The sequence below is a fragment of the Chelonia mydas genome, chromosome 17 (genome assembly GCF_015237465.2).
Source record: "Chelonia mydas isolate rCheMyd1 chromosome 17, rCheMyd1.pri.v2, whole genome shotgun sequence".
Classification (NCBI taxonomy): Eukaryota; Metazoa; Chordata; order Testudines; family Cheloniidae; genus Chelonia; species Chelonia mydas.
Window position 1 is genome coordinate 11,555,783 of NC_051257.2, and position 22,245 is coordinate 11,578,027.

The 22,245-nt window shown below is 41.4% G+C and overlaps 1 protein-coding gene across 7 annotated transcripts in view; it reads left to right on the top strand.

Annotated features, from left to right (window-relative positions):
• Positions 1 to 699: 699 nt before the first annotated feature.
• PIMREG (PICALM interacting mitotic regulator) overlaps positions 700 to 22,245 on the top strand; it is a 79,632-nt gene continuing 58,086 nt past the window's right edge. Inside the window, exon 1 of one of the 7 annotated variants that reach the window (XM_043531094.1) lies at positions 700 to 853. The gene's annotated coding sequence lies outside the window, so the exon portion shown is untranslated. The other 6 variants (XM_043531091.1, XM_043531101.1, XM_043531092.1 and 3 more) reach the window with 6 other exon arrangements.

Here is a 22,245-nt window from a genome sequence, read left to right on the forward strand (position 1 = left end):
GCCCCTCAAAACAGAAAATACAAAGGATCTTAAATTACCCACCACCACATCCACTCTGTTCAGGATTGGGAAAACACAAAATTGGGGCTCATGTATTCAGATACTAAAGTGATGGGGGCCATATACTTCAAAGAACAAATTTTGACATATGATTTTTCATCAAGTGACCAGTTGGCTCTTTTTGAGAACTGGCTGTGAACTTCAATTTACCATATTATATCAAACCACTTTCCACTTAAAAGCTTACACTGGTGGGTTGTGTTCTGCACCTGTGAAAGAAGGGAGTCAGTGATATGATAGGCCTTTTCCATCTCTAGTTTCCTGAATGCAAAACAATGGAAAAATGCCCAATAAAGGCTTGGAAGTAGGTTTGCTTGTGTAATCTCATAGGCTTCCTGCAAAAGGCTGGGGACACCTCCTAGCCTCTCAAAAAGCTGAGTGCTGGAAACTATTTACAGAGCAGCAAAACTGCTATTTAAAAGGGAGCTATAACCAGGGTATTTCATTTACCACAAAGACTTGCCTCAGTGTTGAATATAATGGAGTCTTGTTAATCCACAATGGAGAGCATTCCTGTGACAATTAGGGAGGTTTGTACTAGCAAGATCAGAGAGTAGGGCTTCATGGTCTCATTTCCCCACTAGTAAGTAATGGGAAGGGCACAGAGCTGGGTTTGGCCCCACCCCTCAGCATGCAGCATCAGTCCCCATGTTTAATTTCACTCACTCTCAGCTGCTGTGTGGGGAAGTGGAGGTGGATAGCAGCTGAGGAAGAGGAATGAAGCAAGGCAACAACCAGCCAAGGTAGAAGTGGTATGTGATACAGTCATAAGCAAAGCAGCAAGAGGAGAAAGGTAAGGGGCCCTCTCTCAGGGCTTCAGTGAGTGCTGGGAGCTGGGCCAGGGCTCATTCAATGATTGTCACTTCCTGTGGGAAATGTGCTGTCATCTTTGCTGCCCTCTCTGGAGTTGAGTCACAGAACCTTGCTGGTCATTGAAACCTAGGTGTGTGCTTTAAAGACTGGAGCATCAGTGTCCTGCAGCATTGATGGAGTTACTATAAGGTGGGTGCATAACTAGTTGGAAAACTGTTCCCAGAGAGTAGTTATCAGTTGCTCACAGTCAAGCTGTAAGGGCCCATCAAGTGGGGTCCCTCAGGGATCAGTCCTGGGTCCAGTTCTGTTCAATATCTTCATAAATGATTTAGATAACAGCATAGAGAGATCACTTATAAAGTTTGCAGATGATACCAAGCTGGGAGGAGTTGCAAGTGCTTTGGAGGATAGGATTAAAATTCAGAATTATCTGGATATACCAGAGAAATGATCTGAAGTAAACAGGGTGAAATTTAATAAGGACAAATGCAAAGTACTTCACTTAAGAAGGAACAGTCAGTTGCACACACAGAAAATGGGAAATGACTGCCTAGGAAGGAGTACTGCAGAAAGGGATCTGGGGGTCATAGTGGATCACAAGCTAAATATGAATCAACAATGTAACACTGTTGCAAAAAATGCAAACATCATTCTGGGATGTATTAGCTGGAGTGTTGTAAGCAAGAGATGAGAAGTAATTTTGCTGTACTTTGTACTGATTAGGCCTCAATGGAGTATTGTATCCAGTTCTGGGTGCCACATTTCAGGAAGGATGTTGACAAACTGGAGAAAGTCCAGAGAAGACCAACAAAAATGAATAAAGGTCTAGAAAACTTGACCTATGAGGGAAGATAGAAAAAATTGGATTGGTTTTTCTGGAGAAGAGAAAAATGAGGGGGGGAACATAACAGGTTTCAAGTACGTAAAAGGTTGTTTCAAGGAGGAGGGAGAAAATTTGTTCTTGTTAACTTCTGAGGATAAAACAAGAAGCAATGGGCTCAAATTGCAGCAAGGGAGGTTTAGGTTGGACATTAGGAAAAACTTCCTAACTGTCAGGGTGGTTAAACTTTGGAACAAATTACCTAAGGAGGTTGTGGAATTGCCATCATTGGAGATTTTTAAGAACAGGTGAGACAAACACTTGTCATGAGTGATCTAGTTATTACTTAGTGTTGCCTTGAGTGCAGGGGACTGGACTAGGTGACCTATTGAGGTCCCTTCCAGCCCTACACTTCTATGATTCTGTAGACTTCTGGGACAGAGTTTTGACTAATAGTTAGAGCAGAGGGATACCACTTGCCAGGACTCCTGGGTTCTAACACTGGCTCTGCCACTGATTCGTCATGTGACCTTGCATAAAACGCTTACCCATTTTACAGAAAGAACTGAGAGGTTATAATTGTCACTGAATGAAAATCTGGTCGCTTCAATGTAAAGGGGAAAAACTGGGACAACTGCAGTGAGAAAGGAGGGGACAGTGAATTAAGGAGTTTAGGGGAGAGAACTAGTACCAGGTTGTGGGGAGTCACTGGATGATTTTGGGGAAATGGGCAAGAGCATCTACAATTCTGCCAAGCTCTATGAATGTATCAACCATCACAATTGGGGCCTGCTTTCCTAAGAACTCAAGAGCTATTTAGGCACATGAATAAGTGGCCACATTTTCAAAAGAGCTCAGCATGTCAGATGCATGTTGGATGCTGAGGTCTTTTGAAGATCTGGCCCTAAGTGTCATAGTGGGAGCTGTGTGGTGCTGAGCCCTTATGAAAAACTGGCCCTTGTTTAGCTACCTAAATGGGAACAAAGCTTTTCTTAAAAGGGGGGGAGGAACAAAAAACCCTCAGTATAACCCCCAGTTGCTCAATAATTATGAATCACACTCCCTCCCTCCAGTCAGGAAACTGGCTTAAAAATCATGACATTTTTAAAAATAATAGATTTTGGTATTTTTATTTGCCTTCTAATGTCAGAAGCTGTAGGGTTCACATTTTCAAGCTGTCATCGGCTACCATGAGGGCTAGAAATAGCTTTATTTTTTTTTTTAAAGTGAGTCTTGTATAATCACATGACTCCAGGAGCTGGGACTTTGAGGAAAAAACACCAACCATCACAATATTCTTCATTTAAAATGGCAAGAGCTGGCATCACTAGTCCTTAATATCTTTTGGGGTTGTGGTTTTTTTTCTTCCCTGAGAATTCAGTGCAACGTCCATGATGCTACTCATCCTTTAGACAGGCAGTCACAGTCAAACACTAGCTTCTAAGCTCTTATAAATCATCCCTGCATTTTAGCCTTTTCTGTGTTCCAGTCTCTTTGAAGACAAAAGTCTCCTTGTCACAAGTATGCATGCTCCTTTTTCCAAAGATGTTTCCAGGAAGTTAATTCCTGTATGGGATTTTAAAAAATTATAGAAATAATGTTCTTCTAATAAACCTACATAAAAATACACTTTTCATAGTGCGTGGCAGTAATGATAAAGATTTAAGCTCTTGTAGAAATCAGTGAATCTATCCCACTTCAAATGCCTCTGTACAAACAATATTTCCTTGGACTAATAGAATATATTGAATTGAAAAATTTAACTTCAATGTAATTGCACCAATAGACCAGTCATATTGTTCCAAACAGCCACTCTGAAGATGAGATTTTAAAGCATGGCTCATAAATATAGGAATAGAACAAAATAGCTTTTTTTATATAATTAAACAGTTAGCAGCTAAATTGCATTGTAATTGATTAGAAAATTGCTTTTTTAATGAGATTTAGTCACTAGGAAATGGTTTTTTCTTCAATATGCCCAATGTGCATTGGGTCATTTAAACAGCAAATTGCCTTACTGGCCTCCTATTTAGACATTCTGGATTCAACTTTCCATAAGAAAAGAAGCATCTTACAATACACGCATCTCAGTGCTGAAGGCAAAATTCTCTTCTCCAGTGCTCACAGAGGACCTCAACTCCCGTCATTGTGATCTTTGTCTCCAAGTGAAGGCCATGGAAAATCTGTGCATGAAAGAAGAGCAGGTTATTGGAGGTGACCCATATAGGAAATAAGTTTTACAGTAATGTTTCAAATCATTACAGGATATGTTCTCTGTCCTGGCCCACCTGTGGATTAGATGGGGTGGGGAGTTATGTGAATGACAGATTTTTCAGTTTGTTGGCAATTCTGAAAAATTGGAAGAGAAAACTAGTTTGGGTCAAACCAAAAATGAAGCGTTATGAAATATTCAATTAATTGAAAAGTAAAAAAAAATCGTAGGTCAAATGAAATGTCTTGTTTTGAACATTTTAAAAACCATTTTATTTTTAAAAAAAATCGAAGGAAATATTAAAATAAAGTCATTTTGAACTGGAAAAAACAGACAAAATATTTTTATTTTCTTGGAGGGTTGTTTTGTTTTGTTTTGTTTTTTAAATGGAGGGGCTTAACATGGACGGGGTGGGGAGAAGTTGACTGAAACAAATTGGTGAAACAGACATTAATTTGCAAAACATTTTGGTATCACCGAAACTGCTTTTTTTTTTTTCCCGCCAAAAAAAAATGTTGAGCCAACTGTCCACGGTACCCAGTGTGGTCTGGCAATGCCCTCTTTCCCCTATATAGATATGCTTCCTATATTGGGGGGCCAAGAACATAGAAGCATAGAGCTGCTATACTTGCTCTATACCACCTATGGATTCTCCTTATATACGAGCTCTATAATTCAGCCAGCTTGCAGGGAACAATCAGAGCCCACATTTTATAATAGCAGTACTACAGAGAACTGGGCAATAGCTGTAGATTTTTATTTTATTTTTTTTTTATAAAGGGAAGGCTGTTGTATGGATGTGAAAGAGATTTCCCCTTAATGTAAGATCCAGAGGAGTGAACCCTAATCCACAGCGATCGGAGAACTTCCGAAGTTTTGAAGGCTCAGATTGATTTGAAGCTTAATTTAATGTCTTTGGCCTGAAATAAAGGCTGCAGTTCTCATGAGAACGGACTGACTTGAAGTATTTCTGGTGCTTTCTGGTTCCAACTGGGCTGGAAGTTACTGAATTTACAAGCTACCTTCCATATCATCGGTACTTATTATTAGTGATTTATTCTTATTTGTTAACAACAACAGTTTTAAAAGGTGGAAATTTTCAAAGGTGCTGTTACTGTTGGCCTAGCTCTTCTCCCACAGAAGCCAATGGTAAAACTTTCATTGACTTTAATGGGAGCAGTTAGGCCAATCCTGAGCACTGCTGAAAATTCCACTTTAAGAGATCATAATTTATTGCAGGATTTCAATGCTCATGTCCTGTTCCCATAGAACACAAGAAATGCAAAGACAAGAGATAATAAGATGAACAAAAGATATCTCAATTTTTGATCTTAAAAAAAAGAAAAAAAGATTCATTTGGGTTTGCTCTGTGCTTGGATCAATTCCAACTGCAGACTGTAAAACGGGTTATTTCAATGTCTTGCCTTTATGCATCCCACAGTCCATTATTGGAGTATGACAGACCTCATATGTCAGTGCTCTCTACTATAAATGATCTCAGTGAGCCTTCTTGTGCAATAAGATATTCCTCCATGTGAACAGAGGTGCAGGTTCTGGCCTTAACATTTTAATATAGATTATGTAAACAGCAATACAATAATAGTCTGTGGTCAACAGGTGGGAGTTGCATGTTGTGAATTTGTGATTTTTTTTTTTTTAAACTGATAGTCTGTTCTAAGAGGACAGAGCAGGGAAAATAATCTTGCTGATTAAAGAATTATGGGTAAAATCAACAGGATTTCAAGGGGACTAGGATTTCACCCCCTATTTCTAAAATACGGCGGAGTTTGGATAGGGTTGCCAATTTTGGCTGGATGTATTCCTGGAGGTTTCATCACATGATATAATATTTAATTAAAGATTAATCTTTAATTCCTGGAGGGTTGGCAACCATAATCCACAGTATGACTCTGAACTTCCCAAACCTTCAGGAGTTCAAGTTCAAAACTAGAACTGGACGTTAGTATTATTATTATTTATTTTATTTATTGTACAGCTTGGACAGGCCCCATTGTACTAGGCTTTTGTGATGGGGTCTGCTCCCCAGACTTGCCCTGAAAGGGTTAACCTAGGCCAGATGGGACAATTAATGTATTAAGCTGCAAACAAGGGCACATATAGGTTGAGAAGAAAACCCTCATCAAGGGAAACTCGTGCAGGAGCAGGTGGGATTTCTATATAGCCAGGGAGCTGGTAGCAGGAAGGAAGGCTGCAATCACTTTCCCAGGGACAAGGGAGATAAAGAGATTTGAGCTGAAGAGGAAGGGTTTGTCTAGAAGGGTGGAGAATGTGAGCTTGGATTGGCAAGGCAGGAAGTAGTCCCAGGAATGGCAGAAGGTTTGTGGTAATACAGACCTTAGCCTCTGGAGGTAGGGCCCCTGGGCTGGAACCCATTGTAGGGAGCAGGCCTGGGTTTCCCTACCGGTCACTGAATAAGTGGCAAATCTGGGCAGTGAACTTGAAGACTGTCCAGGACACTATGTCCTAGTCGCTGAGGAAGTGGTGCAGCCAGGGCAGTGGATTTAAGGACTGCCTGGGATGGTGTGGAAGACTTTGATAGTACCCGGAAGGGAAGGACTGTTGTGACTTGGTTGGAGGGCTAAGCCATGGAGACAAGGTATGTCCGCTTTTGATGAGCAGAAGAGGGGCTGAAGAACAAGATGCTGGGCCAAGGAAAAGCGAAAACAGGGCATCAGGCTGGCAGGGCTTATGCTCAGATGAAGCCAGAAAGAGGCACTCTAATTGTGAGTAGGGGCCCCTTTATACATGGCCAAAGACTCTTCTCGAAGAGTTAACAGTATCTGAACAGAAGTGTGGGAGAAAGTATTGTATTCCCCTTTACAGATTTGATACTTTAGGCTTATGTGTAGTCTCTCAGATACTGCAGTGATTAGTGTGGTGTTAAAAAAAAAATTAGAATAGAATAGGTACTTCATCGCAATTGTTTCCACAGCTTTCATAATTATCAAGAAAACAGTTCAACAGAAATATGTATTGTCCCATTCTATGAAAAGCTGTGATTGAAAGTGTGTTGAAACCAAATAATCCTCTGAAAACTCTATAGTTTTTTGAAAATCATTTATAGTTTACTTCAGGAACAAAGGATTTTGATGAATCTTGATTATCAGGAACAACGTATTATGAAAAACAATGAATGCAGTGTGCGCTTAACTCCAATTTTTATTGTTCAGTTTCCAAAACCTGTACTGATGCAACTTAGCTTTCAACATAAACAGTAGTGATTGCAATCAGTTGCTGCTACCATAGCAACAGGCAAAATTAAAGGGGCAAACAGCAAAGCTAAAATTGCCTCAGGGTTGTAGATTCTAGTTGTATGGCAGTCCAGTGATGTACTGTAAATCTGCAAATCAGGTTTAGTTAAGTCACCAGGGTTATGTACTGTAAGTTCAGAAATCTACAAATATAATAGTTTTGGCTCTTACAAGTCATCATGTCCTTCTCTCTGATTCTCAGGGTTTGAGTGGGTATCCTTTTTATTATTTATTATTTTATTATTAACCTCAAGTGCAATTTTTTGTGAGCTAATGCACTCTTCTCCAGAGGTTTGAATTTTGAGTTCAGATAGCCAGCGATGACTTTTTGGTCCAGTTTGGTTCAAAGCGAAGATCCCATTTTGGGAAGAGGAGGTTGAGAGGGGAGCAGAAAGCTTCAAAAGCAACAGCAAAAGGAAGCATGCTTTCATGTCTGAATCTAAATAACACTGGAAGACAAACATAGTGCCTTTATTTCATTCTGCTGTTACTTCTCCATCCTGTTTGCTGAATTCACTTCAGGAATTTTTGAGTTTAATCAAGGGAGTTATAGCTCAGGCAGAGGTTAGCAGGACTATAGGGCACTCATTCACCACAAACCATCGGGGCCTTGTGAATTAGAACACAACTAAACTGTCGCCCTAAGTGAAGATAGATAGTGATGAAACTGCTCTTCAAGAATGTGTTTGAGGCCTGGCTTAAGGGCAACTGACTTGCAGTTCAGCCACCTCAAATATAAGGACAATGCCCTGAGAGATGCTGAGCATCTATAACTCATGCTGCCATCAGTGGAATTACCAGTACTCTGGATCAGGCCTGTATTCGTTCTTGTATATGGCGAAATCATTTTGGGTCCCTTGCTAGTAAAAGTCAGCTATTGCTAAGAAATATAAAGCCCAGAGTTTGAATTTACTGTATACCCTATAAGTGAACCAGAGCTTTAACTGACACACACTCATAACTCAGTGAGGATTCAATCTTGCATTCCTTGTGCACCGAGAAAAGCCAGGGGACGTTTTTGAGTGAGCAGAGGTAATGTGATGCATGAGAATGTCATAAAATAAAATCCAGCTGCACAATTTTTAGCAACAGTGAGGAGAAGCTGGTTCCTTCAAGATGCCCGAAGTAGGTCATATTTTAAGTAGCTGTACTTAAATCAATATTATATAAGAAATGCAAGATTTCAGTGGGAGTTCTGAGTGCACATGAAATGCAGGCTGCAGTCCCTGATGTGCACAGCTCCACAGCGGATGTTCATGGGTTGCAACCCATTGTGAATAATTCACTTTACATTTGCTTAACGATTGCAAGGAGCCCAGTTGATTTCGCTGTTTCAGCTCTGGTTATTATGGGAAAGAACTGAGATGCGTTGGCTACCAAAGGTTGGGGCTGCAGTCATTTTTCATGTATTTGCCAGCTTGTGAAACTCAGCAGGCTGTTAGTGTCCCTCGAGATGACGTTCGCAGATTAGTGTCAGAAGTAATATGTCCCATGAGATAGCGGGGCGGTTGGGAGGGGTTACCACAATTTTTAGCAACAGCAAGGAGAAGCTGGTTTCTACAAGATGGCCTAAATTTGGTCATATTTTAGGCAGTTGTACTTAAATTAACCCAAAATAAGAAGCCTTGAAGATAAAACAGAAAATTACAAGATTTCTGCTTATTGATTTGTTAGGTTAAATAAATATCAGGGGTGCAAGGAATGTCTCTTACCATTTATTCTCTGCTCAGACTTGGCTAAGGATATATTTGAAATCAGGTATATGGATTCAGATCCTCAGTTGGCGTAAAGCAGGGTAGCCCTAATAAAATCAACAGAGCTACCCCAATTTACATCACACAGGGATGCTACTCTCATTTAGGCCAGATCTTGCCCATGATTCTTTCCCATCTTTATCATAGTGTATAGTACTGTAGTTTTAGATATGGATTTTTTAATTATTTCAGAGGGCCTAACTCCCGTCATAAATGTTTTGCCATTGTATTTTGCTACCTTTATGCAAATTGGGACCACAATGGAAAAGAGCAAACATTTCCGTGACAAAGGCCTCTTGGTCACTCGGATTAATATTGTTATAGCGTGGTTAGCCAATAGTTGGGGTCTTGCATGTTGTTTCCATTAGGAGGAGAAAATGTGATGAGTCAGGAATTGCTTTGGTACAATCCTGTTTATTAACAATGAATACACATAGAGTTCAGTTTACCTGAACACAGAAAAATTAATCAGCATGGGACAGTATCTTTGCTCAATGTTCCAAGCCTGTTTCAGCCACCACTCTACCCAGAAGGCTCTTTCTTTAGGCTTTTTCATAGGGACACACTCAAAGTGCTTGTTCTGGCTGGCTTTTCTGTCAGCTCCTCTGGGGGGTTTGCTGCTTCTCTCCACACAAATACCGCTCCACTAAAACAGTACCCAAGCCCCCTGCATTTCCATTCAGCCAGCCTCTCCCGTTGACTTCAACTCCAGTTGTGGGTACTTGGCACTTCAGTAATCAACTCTTCTCTCTGTGTAGCACTTGCAGTATTATATATCAGGCATAGATTTTTTTTTAAAAGTTATTGACCTCTGGTGAGTGGCAAGATACTGAAATTCTAAGGCATGCTCTGTGCTAAAAGGAACAATTGTAAAATGTACTTTTAAACTTCCTTTAATTAATTTAATTGGCAATTTCCCTATATCTGATATACTCCAGGGAAGAAATGAGGGCTAAAGGTTGAGCTGACCTGCTCTAGTAAAGCTTCTGTTTTCACAGAAAGGCAAGGCACTTAGCTTTTTTGCATCTATGTTATAGTCTATCCCCAATTAATTTTGTCATGCTTTGCCAGCTATCCAAGCTTAGTCAGGAGTGTCAAGAAATTGTAATTTTGTCTACTTTAAGAAAATTGGCCTGTGAAAGACACTGTGCTAAAGCTTAGTAGCCAAATCCTTGGCTGGTCTAAATGGATGCGACATCACAGACTTCAGGGGACTGTTGTCCATTTATGCCAGCAGAGCATTTGCCCCTATTTGTCTTCAAGATGAAAAATTCCAAAAGCAAATTGAAGTGCTCATGGAAGGCTATGGTTTGACAACCCTGGAGACTGGTGTTCTCTGCTCATCCACAGGACAGGCACAGCCTGACAGAGCAGCAGTGCAATTCTGCACATTGGCTAAATACTGATCTAATTGAATATGGTGTGAATCTTGAGTAACACCACTAAAATGAATGGAATTATCCTGGTGTAAAACGGAGACCAGAATCAGGGCCATTGCCCCTTCAATATTTCTTTACCTCATTCTGGAGAGACCACCTCTGAAAAGGAGAGGGTAGTTGGCTCACTTTTAAAGTTGCGTATGTGAGTTAAGCACCTACCTCCCTTTGAACATGAATGGAAGTTGGCACCTAACTCTTAGGCTCCTTTGAAAATCCCAGTTTTAACCTTTGGCCTCTCTGCTAGGACTCCCAATTGGCCTCAGCTTGTTGTGTCCTCTAGACTCTGGTCTACAAGGAATTACTGAGGACCGCCACAGTCTTCCATGTAACCCTGTCACTGGGCTCCCATTCCTACAGCATCTCCTCTTTGCTGCTATAGGGACTAGCTCCTTCCAAGTCCAACACACCCTTCCTTTGCACTGCTCTCGTCATGGCTCCTCTCACTCCCTGGGATTTTGCACACTTCCTCTTCATGACTCGGTTGCGCCCCCATTGTGTCTTGGCCTCCAGCCAGCTTACCATGTATTTTCCCCGTTCTGAGGTATCAAGGTCTTTCCATTCACACTGTCTCAGGTAGTCTTCCCATTCACTGCCCAGACTGGGCCACTTCCCCAGGGGCTAGTAGGGTAACCTGGGCCTACCCTCTACTCACGGTTCCAGCTCAGGACTCTTCTACTCATCAGCCAAGGTCTGCAACATCCCATCTAGCTCCTGAGCCTTTTCCTACTCTGACACACTCAGGCTTCTGCTCCACCACTCTTTGGCATAAACTCTTCCTTCAGGGCCTGGAGCCCCAGGGTTTCCTCCTTTCCCTCTCCAATGCCTAGAGAGCAACTGCAGGCTTCCTCCCTGCAGTCCTTTTCTGTAGTCAACTTCCTGGTTTTATACTAGCCCAGCTTGTTTCTTCTCAGCTGGACTCCATCATCCATCAGTAGTTGCTTTGACCATCTAATTCCCCTGAGGATTGGCCTGTCTGGTTAATTGACCCTTTCCAGGCTAATGTGGGGTGAACATCCCATCAAAAAGTCAATAAACAGGCATCAGGTAATTACTATCAGTTTTTAGGCATTACTGATTGAGGCCAGTTGAACCCATAACCTAGAGGTGAGATACTAAGAAAGCGATTAACAATCCTCTGAGCCATCCTTCCCTTCATTTTTTTTTGGGGGGGGGAGTGGGGGGGTAATGAAAACATTCTGTCTGAAGTAGATGCAGTGAAGTGTTTCCTTGATCCATGCAAGGTCTTTTAGCTTTTAAGTGATGCTGACAGAAGGGCAGAGTGTTCTGCTTCCTAAAGCAACTCCACACCATTGAAAGTTAGAAGAAGAATGACATAATCCGAAACGAAACTTCAGAGCTTCCAATTTCAGCTCCCCTCCTTTCACTAGCCCTTTGTTACACTGACAATGGGGAGGAAAATAATGCTGCCTAAAGCTATTCCGCCCATGGGTGACAGCAGATGCAGCAACGTGCACAATTACAATATTCATAAGTAAATTTTAATGATAATTAATAAAGACAATTGTCTTCTTTTGTTCTGATTACCTACAGATAGGTTAAAAGTAGGGTTGCATAATTAATTTCCAAATGTAAGGTTCCTTAGAAATCCGTAGAGGTTATTTCAGGGAGCTTTTTCAAGGGAGTCATCTCCGTAATAAACGTTACCTGTCACTTCTCAGCTTATAAATTAATTATTATGGGGAAGCAAAAAGAAATACCACGTGAGCAGAAAGCGAAAGATAAAGCCATGGAATTGTTATTAACAAGAAAAATAAAAATCTACAGGAACGTGATGTTTCCTTGCCAATTTAGGGGATTTGTGTCTCTGCAATTACATTTCTTTTCTTCCTCCTTTTTTTTCTTTTCTTTTTTTTTTTAAGGTAAATTATTATAAGCTAGTTAGGTGTTTGGAAGTTCCTGCTGATCCTGACTTCAGCGGGAGAATGGGTAAAGAGAGAAACTGGTAAGATGTCCCAATACTTGTCTGGCTAACTTTTCTACATGGTCAAATGGATCAACTGCCCTCGGGGTCCGTACCCACAGTTTGGGAAACACTGAGGGATTTATCTCCTTTCAATCCCCATTTTATCTAGGTGCTTAGTTTCCAAACACAGACCACTTTCCACACCTTTTCAGGAGGAAAGAGAAGGGCTAGTAAATGAGAATCAGTTGGGCGTCTCCCACAAGGTGAATTTTCTGTAGCCATAAGAGGATGGGCATCAATAAAACGCTGACCCTTCCCATCTTCTCTCTCAGTGGTTCACTCCAGTCACTCTGCTTTTCCTGAATCTGGAGCTGCAGTTAACAAGCTGTGCGTGTTCCCCCTTCACTGCCCATGTCCACTGTAGTGGCTTAGCTGCAATAGTCTTCTGAATGCCAGCATTCCACTGGAATATCAGCACCGTGAAGGGGGCACGCCAGGGTCGTCTTTCACTCCATTCCCTATTCAGCAAAGCCTTTAAGCATGTGAACAACTCAAAACAGATGCCTAAATCCCGCTTACTTCAAGGGACATGTTTAAAGTTCAGCATGTGCTTCAGTGCTTTGCTGAATAAGGATGGATTTAAACATGCATTTAAATGCTTTGCTGACTTGGGCCTCATGTGCTTAGGGGAAGCAACTGGCAGTAGATTTTGCTCTTCGGATGTGGTATCTTCAATAGCCCTGCAATGGTTAAAGCTGGGGAAAAAATTAATCACTTTCTTTTCATAACATTCTAAACAGGCACTGTATCATGGTGAGGGCTTATCATGGTGATCTTAAAATATTAAAATAGTCTGGTAAGATGACACCCACAGGTGACATGTAGGGTTGGTGATTCAGTGGAGTGACAGCTGAAAAGACCTGGATAAACAGCTGCTTCTTAATTTCCTCTCTTGGCAAAGTCAGGGCTGGTGAACGCTAGGTTTCATAACAATAGGATATTTTATTGTTGTTTTCTCCTGACGGTGTTGAGATTTGTCAGCTCTACAGCTGTAAAGTCATTCATCCAAATGTATCTGTGGGCATATTTACTTTTAAACAAAGGGTATGAAAATGTCAACCAATATGTCAGTAATACAGATGTCTCAAAACTGTAATTTATTCACCTTTATTCTGTTATCTCAAAACTGATAATGGAAACACCCTGCCTCCATTTAATGGCAGTTACAGTCCTAAAAGAAGGGTCAAGAATGTCATCCGTTGCCATACCACAGATTGAGATTTACTATCAGTGAAACTCACCGCCCAGCAGAGGGTCAGTAGAAGGCCTGTGCCTCTTAAATCCTACTTAAGTCCTCTCTTAAGGTGACCCATAGTCCCTTTTTCTGGCCCTCTGTCCAGGGGTGAATTTTGGCCTGAAAGCATGATACTCACTTTCCTACATTAAAAGCACTTTCCTGTTGTAAATGACTAGCTGTATTTTAAGTCTCTACTTCTTAGCTCATTATAAAATGTAAAGAAAATTATGATTTTGAAACACAGTGTGATCTAGTGGATAGAGGACTGTACTGGGTTGTGGAAGACTTGGGTTCTAGTCCTGGCTCTGCAACTGGCTTCCTGGGTGACCATGGGCAATTTATTTTGCCTCTGCGCCTCAGTTTTTCCATCTGTAAAAAGGGGATAATGGCCTCTTTTGTTAAGTGCTTCGAGATCTGTGGTTGAAAAGTGCAATATAAGAGCTAAGTGGCAGTGTTGTTAAATTAACACTGGGGGGGACAGTGGCCAGGAATTTCAAAGTGACTTGTGATTTTTGCGTGCCTCCAGTTTTCGGAGTGCTCAATCCGACACTTTAAAAAGGAGCCTGATTCTCAGAAAGCGCTGAGCTCCTGTCTTCTGAAAACCAGGCCCCTGGAAAGTCTCTCAGGTTCTATCCATTAGATGCAATTGCTCTCTCTCATTATGTAAGGAGCTCTCAACCATGACTCCTTCCAGTAACACCAATTAACTCAATCTGAGTGAAAACCCCCCGCAAAAACCACAGACTAGGTAGCATTGCAAACAAAGGTGGACTATTAATGCCATCACTAATACTTCTATGAGCGTTGCTTCCTTTGTTGCATGTGGCTGACACTGAAATCAACGTTCTAAAATGTAGGGCTATGCTAGGGTGACCAGATGTCCCGATTTTATAGGGACAGTTCCGATTTTTGGGTCTTTTTCTTATATAGACTCCTATTACCCTCCCACCCCCTTCCCGATTTTTCACACTTGCTGTCTGGTCACCCTAGGCTACGCACTTCCAATAGGCAGCTTGCCCAAACTGTAAGCACTGCAACAAGTACTAGAAAGACAGCATCTTTGTCAGCTCTCCTCTCAGACTTACGGGGACGGATTCTCCTCTTCCTGACATCAGTTTTAAAGCAATGTGTAAAAAAACCAAACTGCAATAATAGCTGTGGACCTTCTTTGGTTGTTCTTAGTGAAAAAAGTTGATTCCCAGGCAGCCTTTAATTGAACAGGGCAAAGGGACAGTATAACTTCCTATCTGATCTTTTTTTCTTGTTTGAAAATAACTAAACTGTATATGTCTTGATAAGTATCTGGCAATCAGATCCCTGGAAGAGGGACACTGAGCGTTTAATACATGTCCACAGCATTGTGGACTTGGACAGGCAGTCAGACACTTTATTACAGTACATGACTGTCGCTACTCTTTCTCCTGGTCCTCCATTAGAAACAGCAAAGCACTTCTGAAAACATGATCCTCTGCCTGAAAATAATTGGAAAAACTTCCTGCAGCAGTTGGTGGTGCTTCACAGAGAGTGGGAAATGGCTGTCTCTCTGTCAAAGATACTCATGGTTTAAAAGTGCTTAGCAACCATGGGTTTACATCTGTTGACTGTTTTGCATCTTGTGTGAAGCTTGTAGCTGTAAAAGGGAAAATGATGGGTATGGAAAGGATCTCATCTAGATGCTAAGTATATTCAATGCTGTTCTCTCATTCTCCAATGAACATCTGACTGGGAATGTTGCTACAAAGTAGAACTCTGCCCCAAAGATACTGCAACAATAGATGATACAAAGAATAGCCATGTGGGTGATATTCATCCCTGTGCAGAGAGTTAGCAGGAGGCCTGTGCACCACTTAAGCCCTATTTTTATAGTCTAAAGTGGGATTTAAATGGCAAATAGACCTTGTGGTGTTCTCTTTGCACACACATGAATTTCACTCAGTATCTAAGTGGTTTAAAAAACTGTCAAGCTAATGAAGGTGTTCTCAAATCATTGACCTTATTAGAGCAATAAGGTCTCTTATTAGATAATTAGTTGATCTGTCTGAGCTTTCCATAATAATCTTCTGTTGATGAAAGAACCACCCAGATTTTGGACCAATTCCTGAGTCCATATTTAACCCTTGATCTGTTCTTCCTCAAATCGAATTCCCTTGAGAATCAGTGGGAGTTTTTCCCTAAGGACTGTGTAAGCAATTCAGAATTTGGCCATTTGATTGTATCGCTAACGAGACTGTCTGAATATCATGGAGGTCATGCAAAACAACACTTTGATCAGTTCGGAGTAAATTAGTTGGAAGTTGCGGATTTGTAGAGAAGCCATCTGAATGATGGAAAATGCAAACAGAAATTTCTATACTAGACACGGAGAGGTGGTAGGATTCTGTGGATTGGACTCTGGACTAGGAGTCGGAAGAGCTGGGTTCTGTTCTCAGCTCTGCAGTGGATTTGCTGTGTGACTTTTGAGCAAGTTACTTCATCTCTCTCTGCCCGTTTCCCTCCCACCCTTTGTCTGTTGTGTCTATTTACATGGTAAGCGCTTTTGGAACTGTCTCTTATTATGTGTTTGTACAGCACCAAGCACAATGGGGCCTACTAGCTGCTACCATAATGTCACCACTAACAATAAAGGTAGGATGACAATGCACTTGTAATTGTCATACTCTAGATTGTAAACTCATTGGGGCAGGGACTGTCTTTTTGTTCTGTGTTTGGACAGCACCTGGCACAATGATGCCCTTGTCCGTGACTGGGGCTGCTAGGCATTACCATGATTAGGGCCCTACCAAATTCACGGTCCATTTTGGTCAATTTCACAGTCATGGGGTTTTTTTAAATAGTAAATTTCATTATTTCAGCTATTTAAATCTGAAATTTCACGGTGTTGTAATTGTAGGGGTGCTGACCCAAAACGGAGGGGGGGAAGGGGCCACAGAGTTATTGTAGGGGGGGTTGCGGTACTGCTACCCTTACTTCTGCGCTGCTGAGGGAGAGCGGCGGCTGCTGGCCGGGATGGCAGCTCTGCCTTCAGAGCTGGGATCCGCCGGCAGGAGCACAGAAGTGAGGATGAACTGATATGGTCTTGGCACCCTTACTGCTGCTGGTGGGGTGCTGCCTTCCGAGCTGGGTGCCTGACCAACAGTGGCTACTCTGTGGCTGTCCAGCTCTGGAGGCAGCACAGAAGTAAGGGTGGCAATACTATGACCCCCCTAAAATGACCCTGTGACCCCCTTGCAACTCCCTGGTGGGTCAGGACCCCCAATTTGAGAAACGCCGGTCTCCCCTGTGAAGTCTGTATAGTATAGGGTAAAAGCGCACACACAAGATCAAATTTCACGGGAGGAGACCAGATTTCATAGTCTGTGATGCATTTTTCATGGCCGCGAATTTGATAGGGCCCTAACCATAATTAATCTAATAAAAACAATAACTTTTTAATATATTCTAGCTCTTGAACCTCAGTTTAAGGTAACACAATCACATCTTTCTTGTAGCTCATGTATGACATGCAGAATAATGTAGTTGTTCCAGAAAGTTCATCTCAGGCATTCGGGCTGCAAGAATGGCAGCAATTCCTCTTTTTAAAACAGCTGATGCAGTGAGCCTCAGGCACAGTGTTAGAATCTATTTCTATGCCTCTCTCTAGCCAGCAGCAGAAGTTTGTTTGGTTTTTTTTTTCTTCACAGTTGACAAACATCTAAGAAATCTTTCTTCTGCTTATCTCCGCTACAACAGTCTATGAGCATGGAGAGCTCTCAGCTCCCACAACGGTGTTCTGCTGTCTAGAGATCGCCCAATTGTAATTAAGGCTAATACTCTGTTTACATGCTAGAGAAGAAAGGAAAACAAGCTGGCTTGATTAACTTCCCCTTTGAATAATAGGGGCCAAATGCAACCCTCACATAAATGGACACATCTCCCGTGAAGAACATTTGGCTCTAGAACTATAGGAGCTGTTCCTCCTGCCTCGGGAACAGACTCTTTAAAAATAAAAAGCTCTCCGAGCTTTCTAGTTTATGGAGAGATTAATTTAAATCATAAGTTACCTGGTTTTGAAACATCCCCTTTTCTATTCCGATGCTATCTTGTGAAATGTCTGGATGATGCACAGTCCCTCAGCTTTCTGTCAGTCCTCAGAATAGCTACAGGGAAGTTCTCTTTAGAAATATCACAGCTCTGCTTCAGTGTTCCTTCAAAAGGCTCTCATTGCCATCATGTCTCAAGGCAAAAAAGGGAATATTTCAAAGCAACTGATCTAAACATCTTCCCTCATCTAACTGGATTTGTTTGGTGAGGACTAAACTTAGTGCGGACGCACTTTAATAGTCTGACCTTTCCCATGAAATCTTGCTTTAGGGAAAGATTAAGGTCTAGATGTTTAGAAGCAACTAGTGATTTTTGGGGTGACCAACTTGAGACAACTTAATTTTGTGGTACCTATATGGCCCCTTATACTGTAGCGTTTGAGCACCTCACTGTTATGTTCTTGGCATACACACAAAGAAGTGACCTAAAAACATAAAATACTCTTTCTGGAAGGTTGCAAAGTAATACTGCTTTATTTCTTAGAATCCAGAAAACAGAGATAGACAAAGCAGGCGGCTCCCTAAGGCAGTGAGGAACAAATCAACCCACCTTGCTCTAGGGTGGCTGTTTGCAGACTGACTGCTAAACACTCAATTTGCACGCTTCCCTACAGAGCCCCATAGCCTACAAACAGGACCAGAAAACCCCTTGCACTTAATGTGATCACTTGTAATTTTAACACAGTTTTCAATACACCACACTCACAATCTTTAATGTATTTCTCCACCCAACAGCCCTCTGAGGTAACAAAGTGCTATTATCCATCCACATTTTAAAGATGGGGAATGGAGGCATCCAGAGACACAGTGACTTGCCCAAGGTCACAGAGGAAATATGTGGAAGAACAGGGAACTGAAATGTTTCTCAGGTGCCTGGTTAGTGCCTAGCCACTGCACCATCCTTCCTCTTCGAGCTCAAACGGTCCTGATATTCAGAGGGTGGGTGCTAAAAAGAAAATCTTTTTTAAACACAAACTAATTCAATAACAACCTGACCCATATAGGAAATTACTGGCGGGGGGCGGGGGGGGGAATGTAATGTTTATTCCAGAACCATTTATTTTTTTTCAAGTGTACCAGTGTGAAAGTTTCTCTCAAGACACAAATTGCATGCAGATTTATTTGAATAAATAAAATATTTGCCTGTTTGGTTAATTTAGGGAAATGATATTTTTGTAACAAATAATTACATTGGATATCTGGACAAAGCTCTGCAGCAGTTTCAATCTCTCCAAACTCTCAAGCGTGTATTATTTATGTTGATGCCTCAGTAACTTCTCCTGTGACATGGTTTCTGTGGTGCCTTGTAGGGTTCTTGGTTATGACTCATTTAGTTCACTCTATCTAACTGGCATCCTCATAATTCACTGCACAGCTTTAGCAAATACGGCTGTACAGATCACTGCAATGAGAGTATGTGTCTGCTAGTGTGTGTGCAATCCCATATTGTAGTTCTAATATTAAACAAAAGAGTCCTATTCCTCATAGACAAAGACTGGCCAGTTCCGTCCTTGGTGTAAATTAGAATTGGGTGTCAAATTTCTATGCTCAGATTAGTTGGTTAGGAAGAGTTGCTGGTGTTTTATATTGCGCCTCTATTAAAAACTGGATGTGCAAAGAGGTGGGAAAGAATCTACTCTAACAATATGAAATGCCAAATGAGTTCTTTCTTACTTTTCAGATACTATATGATGGAGGAAAATGAAAGAGAGGAAATGTCATGTTCAATCTGCATTATCCTTGCTAGGGAACCTTGACAATGCAGAGGAGTAGATTTCCTTTGATTCCACTGTGTCCAAGGAGTATTTGTCAGATGGATGTAAGATGTCTGGAGCTACTTTAAATCAGTGTTAAAAGTTAATGAAAACAAACCCAGTAGTCTTTGCATTTTAGACTGGGTGAGGTGGACATTTAATACTGACGGATTGTTGTCTTGCAGAGTGGACAGAGAAGAACAAAAAGAGCAACACATGATAGAAAATAAATGCCAGCCAAAATGTTATTCAATCACATTATTTTACTTGGTTCCTTAAGGCCCCAATCCAGCAAAACACTTAAACACATGCCTAATTTTAAGCATGTGAGTAATTGTATTAATAGATACGTGCTTCCAACAGCATTAACTCTCTCTTCTTTCCAATGGTATTCCTGCTGGAACATGCCATGCCAAGAAGTGTAGTTCCCATCCTGGATTCAATGCATCTGTCCACAATTCTGCAGATCATAACCTCCTGGGGTTGGTATAGAAGGCTTCAAAGACCTCCAGGAGGAGGAAGGAGTGTGTCAGGGAGCCAGTGTTTTTTCCAATTCTGATTCCATTTGCGGTTTCCCTCCCATGTTCGTTTTTTTTTTTTTTTTTGCTACTCACAGTACATAGGGTCCTTTCTGAGACTCCTGGAAGCCCTTTGGTTGGAAGGCCTCTCTGATGGGTCCTTGCCTAGTCACACAATCGGGGCATATCCCCACCGTCCTGGGCCTCTTGTCGCATCCTCTAACACTTCTTCCAGAGGGTGGATTTTCTATCACTTGCAGTCTTAGTCAAAACTTAGTCAAAACTCTTTCTAGAAGCTATGCTGTAGCTCAAGGTGACGTTATGGGCTTGATGTAGAAATTCCTGGGTGAGGTTCTTGGGCCTTTGTAATGCAGAAGGTCAGACTAGATGATCACAAAGGTCCCTTCTGGCTGTAAAAAATCTATGAATTCTAGTGATGATTCTTTCCCTGTTCTGTCCTGTTCTGAGGTAGGCAGAAATGGTGCATTAATGTTTGTCTTTTTGGACCAGTAATTGCTGATGATAAAACACAATATTATGCTGTCTGACACTGTCAGCACAGCCAGGGATATTTTTAAAGTTCTCTTGTCCAAACAGGAAATGTCAGCTGTTTCTTCCCAAGCTCTTTTTGTCTGAGGCATTATTCCTTGTGGTTAATTCGCTCTAAAATAAACAATGCAGGCATTCATCTCTGGCTTGGAGTATGCTTAGTCAAGCGAGAAGACATGAAGGAGGAATGTTCTTATTGTGAAATAATTACAACCCTGGACTTGGTCTGTAATCCCCAGGGACGTGATTATTTTATGATAATAAGCAAAATCCTAAAACTGGTTTTTGTTATGTATTTTAAAAAAATACTCTGAGGGGAAAAAGTGAGGGTGTGTTGGAAGACAATGAGAGTGACAGTTTAGGTTGCAGCGGTTTAGTATACATTGAAGTATCTAATTTACCAGCCCGCTGGAATATCCCCTGCACCTTCCAAATGTTAAACAATTTAATATGTCATCTGATTGCTTCTGGCTGAATTCAATGCAAAACAGTGTCTTTCTATGCTGACTATGGTGCATTATGTTTTCTGTGTACTGGAAAGTTGAGATACAATGTGGTGGTTGTCATTAAGCAGAAATGTTTGTCAAGGGATATCTCACTTTTAACTGCATGAGTAGAGAACAGCTATCAATGGGTGCTCTCAACAATTTGTATGTCTTTGGATCAGGCCCCTAAGGGGGAATTCTCCTCAAAGTACTAAAATCTATCAATGTCCATTGGAGTATTACCACTGACTTCAATTGAGCTATGAATCTGGGCCTATGTGGACAGGTAGCAGCTCAGAAATCAATAGAATCTCCCCACCCAACCCTCCCTAGGAAGTGTGGTCCAGCTCAGGAATCTAGAGATCTGGGTTCAATTCCCTACTCTGCTACAGACTTCCTCTGTAACCTTGGGCAAGTCATTAAGTCTCTCTCTGGCGCAATTGGCCACCTGTAAAATAGAGGTAATAGCACCACCCTATCTCACAGGGATTATGTAAAAATAAATACGTTAAGCTTGTGATGTACTCCGATACTTTGGTGATGGAGGCTATGAAAATGTTTTAGATCTCTAGATACATAAAAATGAGATTTTAGAAGGAAATACTGTAAACACAAAATTTAAGGCTATAAGGGACCTCATTCCAAAGCCTGGGAGTCTAAACAATTGTTCTGACCGAGGAGTAAGTCCTTTTCCCTGGACAGAGAATATATCAATACTTTTACCCCTGGAAATCTCTGTTGCAGAACAAAAAATATATTAAATTTCCCCCCAGCTTTATGGACTCATTCTGCATTTACACCTAAGCATCACTGGAGTTCTCTCCATCACCCATGTAAAGCATTGGACACCTCAAAACAGGTTAAAGGTCATGTGAACTATCTCATAACCCATACTCAAATCTTTCTTCTGTGATGGAATTTGGGTAAAAGAATCACTCTCCTGTGTCATCTCTAAAGTGGGGATAATGATACTTGTCCATCTTTGTGCAGAGCTCTGTGATCTATGGATCAAAACTGCTATATAGGTGGTACAAAGTATGACTCTTCATTTATTTACCACAACGGTAGCTTGGGAAGTTTTCAGGCAGTAGGGAATAAAAATTAGAATTAGACTATGGGTGAAATTCATCCCTGTGCAGAGGGCTAGCATTAGATCTAAGCAACATTTATGTTCCAGTTAAGCCCTTAAAGCAGGGCTTACAGGGGACTTCCCTTAAATTGTGCATGAAGGTGAATTTCATCCCCTATGCTCTTTGGGCCAGGGACCAT